This window comes from Rhipicephalus microplus, chromosome 6, assembly GCF_043290135.1.
Source record: "Rhipicephalus microplus isolate Deutch F79 chromosome 6, USDA_Rmic, whole genome shotgun sequence".
Lineage (NCBI taxonomy): Eukaryota > Metazoa > Arthropoda > Arachnida > Ixodida > Ixodidae > Rhipicephalus > Rhipicephalus microplus.
Genome location: NC_134705.1, coordinates 61,428,440 through 61,434,439, shown reverse-complemented (window position 1 = coordinate 61,434,439; position 6,000 = coordinate 61,428,440).

Sequence of the window (6,000 nt, the reverse complement as noted above, 5' to 3'; positions counted from 1 at the left end):
CATTAATCACTGTAATCCTGTTGGAGTCAGGTAACAAACAATCTATTCCTAACAATTCACAATCCGGACAAATATGTTCAAAAGTTACAGTAACATGATGACACATTTCTGAAGATATTAGAACCAATAATCCACCTCCTCTACCTGGCCGATCCAGTCTAAAAGTTCGAAAATATTTCAGAGTAAATGTTTGGTTTACTGAAAGCCAAGACTCTCGAAGTAAAATTATATTAGGATTTGTTTGCTGTATGAGAAAAATAAGACCTATGTAAGCTGAAGATACGGAGCGACAATTCCACTGAAGAACTTTTACAGCACTATGATGGACTTAATATAGTTGACTCTACTGCAGAACGCAAAGCGTCCTGCTCATTGTTGGTATCAGTAATAACTTTTCTTGGTTTTGACATTGGCAAATTGGTTGGAGACAATGGAGCATTGCGTCGTTTATGAGTGATATTACCAAGCCTCATGTCACCAAACGACCCACTGGGCCCCACAGGGGTCGGCGACTGAGTGCTGACGAGCGTTTCAGGGGTAACATCTTCTTGACGCCGATTATTTTGTTCATTGTCGAAGTGCTCAACTTCACCCTGGACCGTGACAGTGTGTGCAGCGAAGGAAGGAATAAGGCTGTTTAACCTGGCGGCGAGCATCTCGGTCAGACCTTCAGCAAAGGTGTTGAAAAGCCGTTCCATAATCATCGGCATGGCCTTATCTATCGCTGCCGACACTGCGAAAGCGACCATTGCTTCAATTGACCCACACTGGCGTGACGTAGCAGCAGCGTACCCCACTTCGCGCTCTTTAATGAAGTTGCCTCAGACCGAGAACAACGACGTTTCTCCACTATATCTAGAATTTGTGTTTCACGTTCTCGAGCAGGGCAGCTATTGTCCGTGGCTGTGTGTGCTCCATCACATAGGCAACACCTGCAGTTGTCTACCTGACAATTTGATGCGGCATGTGCCCCACCGCAATTCGCACATCTCAATGAGGACCTGCAAGCATTAGCGCTATGTCCAAATCGCCAGCAGTTACGGCATTGCAGTGGGCGAGGTGTCAATGCCTCTACACGGAATAGATAAGGCCAGGCCTTCAGCTCAGAGGGGCGTGTGAGACCAGCAAAGGTAACGATGACGCTTTCAGTAGGGACTCGCGTATCACCTACAGGTCTGATGCATCTGTAGACAGATGTCACGCCAGCCCGACAGACCATCTTTAAGAATGCTTCAGGACTAATGTTAGTTGGAACACCACGAACAATGCCCTTCACGCAAGCAAGATGAGGGGGGATAAAAGCGCGAACAGCAATGAACGCAAATCTCGTGGCGGCCAGTAAGTCTGTTAAGCATTGAATATTTGAAGGCCTGCATAGTATGCCAGTCTTGCCGAAACGCCTCACCTCCTAGATGTCCAGAAAATGACCGCTTATGTTGCGAAGTTGAACACCTCCGTTTCACTCAACCGAATGGTTCCACCATCAGTGGGCACAAGCGCGACCGGCAAACTGCTTACGCCGTTCTTGAGGAAACACTCCAGTGGTACCGATTCAGCAGGGCGACTGGCCGACCAGGGCGAGCCCTGGCCGGGGCTGGGGACCGGCATTGATGGCTCCTGAAAAATCTGCAAAAAGAAATTCTACCGCTAATAAAGAATCAAAGGTGAGGAGTGTGGCCAATCCCCTCTCACAGGCCGTGCAATCGAAAGCCGTGAAATCGAAAGTTCACCGTTTTCGGTGTGCGTTGCACAGGCCGTGTCACCGTCAGTGTCCTCGACCAATGGCCTCCTTCACACCTCTTCCTCATCTATCCTGTTCATTTCCTTGCCCCATCCCCAACAAGGCACTGCGCCGTGTCGTCTTATGCTGATGCTGATGACCTCTGATGGATGGCGCTTACCCACAAAGGGGGATGGGCCAAGAACCGGGCGGCAGGATACTTAAATGAAACTAAACTGAAAATGAAGCCAATCTGAAAAAGTAGCTTAAAATAATACTACCAAAAAACAAAAATGTTTGCTGAGCAAGCGGTCTAACCATCTTTTGTTTTTGAAAGACATAACTACGAATCATAAACTAAAGATCTGAAAAGGTAGTGGTTCACTAGCATGGTAATCTTTTAGTTGCGTTGATGTAATCAAACACAGCGGAGCATACATCCCTGTGGCAGTAACCAAATGAAGTTCCGCCAAGTGATAAAATTACTGGTAGATTTACTTGTATTCCTAGCTTTTGTAATGGGGCTACTAAAAATCTTTTTCTCTGATAAGAATAACGATGACAGAATAAAAAGAAATGTTCAATTGTTTCAATTTCGTTGCACCAAATGCATAGCGGTGACGCCTTGAGCCGAGCTTTATTAAGGTAAAAATTTAGTTGTGGAACTGCACAGCGCAATCTGGTATAAGTGACCTCTAACTGGCGAGATACACACCACTGTTTATTCCAGCAATAGCTCGAATGCTCGAAATCTTTGAATTTATCCAAATTACCTTTTCCCCATTGCAGGCAAGCATTTCGGAACCTTAGCGCGGTTACGTAAGCCGTGTCTGGCAAAACTGGGATGGTGGGCCCACCCAGGGATACTGCTGCTAAAGAGTCCGCCATTTCGTTCAAATATAATCCGCGGTGGCCTGGTACCCATAGCAAATGCAGTTTTTTTTTTACGTTTTTCGGTACTAAATGCCGAAACGTATTCATCAGCTCTGAATTTACTGCCACAGAAAGTGCATTACAAACTGATAACGAATCTGTAATGATAACTGCTAATGACTCGCTTGAGGGTAATTTGCGTAGGGCAAGAACAATGGCCAATAATTCTGCAATGAATACCGGGGTATAATCTGGGAGTCGAATCGAAAAGGACCAGTCCAAAGAAGGAGAGAAGATGCCAACCCCAGCCTTTTCTTTTGACACAGATGCATCAGTCGCTATTGTACCAGGCGGGCCACCGCTTAATAAATCGGGATGATCCCACCTCACCTGGCCACCTTGAGAGAGGGCGCGCGCGCGGCGCGGCAGCCATCAATAAACAGTCCCTTGCTAGCTAGCGTCTCGTGTGGTTGTGTCCTTGCTGAGCGCGTAAAGCAGAACATGGTGTCAGAAGTGTAACAGTCGAACCCTGCGCTGAAGATGGACTGCCTACCACCACCCGAGCCACTTGTACTGACAAATACTCCGGCCGACAACTGGAAAAAGTTCCGCCAACGAATCGAACTCTACTTCAAAGCTACTGAGACCAACAAGAAACGGACGCCAGCACAGAAGGCTGCCATCTTTCTACACGTCGCGGGCCCAGAGGCAATTGAAGTGTTTAACACCCTACCTCTATCAGCAGAACAACGAGAGGACTATGACTCGATCGTCAAAGCCTTCGAAGACTACTGCACGCCTCGGTGCAACGAGACATTCGAGAGGTACGTTCTGCGCAGTCGGCAACAACAGGATGGTGAACCTTTCGAACAGTTTTTGCGCGACATTCAGTTGAAAGCACAGACTTGTAATTTTGGCGAACTTAGGGACTCGATGGTGAGGGACCAGATAGTGTGCGGTATCGTCGACAAGAAGCTACGTGCACGCCTGCTTCAGGAGAAGGACTTAACCCTAGAATCAGCTGTAGAAATCTGCAAAGCCGCGGAACTGGCAGCAACGCAGAACCGGGCTCTTGAAAGCGAAGCGAAAGTGCAGAGAGTCGAAAAAATTGCAAACGCTGCCGGACAGTCTCGTACGAGCGGACAACGTCGACGCTGTGGCTACTGTGGCAAGATTCACGGACCAAGACGCTGCCCAGCGTTTGGAAAAACGTGCACGCTGTGCAACAAAAGAAACCATTTTGCAGCTTGCTGCAGGAGTAGACGCGGCGTTCATGAGTTAGGCGTCGCTGCAACAGAAGATGCACTGGAGGAGTCCTCGGACGCTACCGATGAAGACATTCAAGTTCTCACGGTACAAATCAGAAACGTGTCCAAAAATCAGGATTGGACGGATGCTTCGGGGACGACTTCCAGACTTCTCATCGGCTTCGACATCGTCAGTGCGGAAACATCCACAGGATCACGGCAAAGGCATACCTCTCACACCTCTCTCCGAAGGGGACGTCGTCAGAATAAGAAACGACAAGGGGTGGTTTCCGAAAGCCCGAGTAGAGAAACTTGCTGGCCCTAGATCTTACATAGTCTGTACAGATGAAGGCCGGCGTTATCGAAGGAATCGTCAGCATCTAAAAAGGACGCCCGAACACTTAGACCCACTGGATGACAAGGATGTCGCACCGATAATCCCGTCGCCTATACAGCATAGACAACATTCAACATCAGATACAGCGCCCGATTTGACAACAGCATCCGCATCACGAAAGGAACGACATCCGTCACAACAGGCGCCTGCATCGGATGCTCTACTGAACCAGTCAGCTGCACGTGCACCACCCATTGCAAGTCAACCATCAAGGGACCCCGACGTGGTCCCGTCCCAGCATAAGGTCACTTGCCAGGCACAAGAAGCAGCCGACTCGAGTCTCAGAAGATCAACTAGGCCACGTAGAGCACCGACGCGCTTTGCCGACTACATCACCTAAAGAAAAAGGAGGATGTACCAGGCGGGCCACCGCTTAATAAATCGGGATGATCCCACCTCACCTGGCCACCTTGAGAGAGGGCGCGCGCGCGGCGCGGCAGCCATCAATAAACAGTCCCTTGCTAGCTAGCGTCTCGTGTGGTTGTGTCCTTGCTGAGCGCGTAAAGCAGAACAGCTATGATATTGCTTATCTCTAGGTGAGCTAGATAATCTGCTAACTGGTCATTTAAATACCTATATGCCAATTGTTTCGCGTTATGAGGAAATATATCATCGAATTGTATGCTAAGCATTGACTTTAGGTTGTGTATTCGACCGATATATCTAATTTTTACATTCAGTTGCTTTAGTAGCGCTTGTGCAAATACTATTTGCGGGGTGTGTAGTCGCGACCAATTGGTTTCGAAAAATAAAGCCGGTTCTTGAATGAAAGCGTAAAATGAGAGTCTTTGGTGTGAACTGTATATCTTTAGGAATGCTGCACAGTAAGAATTTTAAACCTATTTAGCAGAGAAGGTAGGCGAGCTTCCATATACAACACGTCGTTTGCAACAAATTTTGGTAGACCCAGACACAAACGCAACGCTTCTCTTTCCAGCAGTATTAGAGGTCTCATTTTATAGGCTGCGCTGCCAGAAAATAATACACAACCGAATTTCATGATGGGCCGCACATAAAGTTTATATATCATTATTAGCACATCTCTTCGTAAACCCGCTTTACGGTTTGCAAGCTTCCGTAGCCACCCCATGGCCCGTGTTGCCTTGGAGTACACATCATCAATGTGACTTCTCCAATTTAATGTGTCATTATATATGATGCCCAAATATTTAACATAATTCGCCTGCGGAATGAGCTCATTACTGTACATTAACGAGATGTTGATAGGCTACAGAAAAGAGAATGCAAGAAGCACACTTTTCTTTACGTTCAGGGTCATATGAATATTTTTAAGCCATCTTTCTATCATATTCCCTTATGGCAGACAGAAGTTATGTGCCTTCTTCCTTTTCCTCAAGAACCACCATCACCACTTCCGAAGAAGGCTGGACCACCAGCCGAAACATTTAGGAATAAATAAATAGCGGTTTTGTTTCCTATATAGCACTACTCTCGTAGTTATCTTTAGCAAGGGTTTAAAGATACCTTAAATGAGCCCGAAGACGAAGAAAGCGAATGCTTTTTTTTACCATCGTATGGAGTAAGTCATACTATTTTTTGTGCTCCACTCAATCGGTTAATTAGCGAATATTAGTTAATTAACTTTGGAGGAACCAAAGTTAGGTATTAAACATTTTCTAGGTTACTATCTATTCATAATTGGTGTTGTTCAGATTACTGTGGATGCCCGCGAAATACAGAAAAAAAAAGACGTTACATGCGCGCTTGTGCACCGCGATTGTAGTGCTCTCAAACTTCGCGCG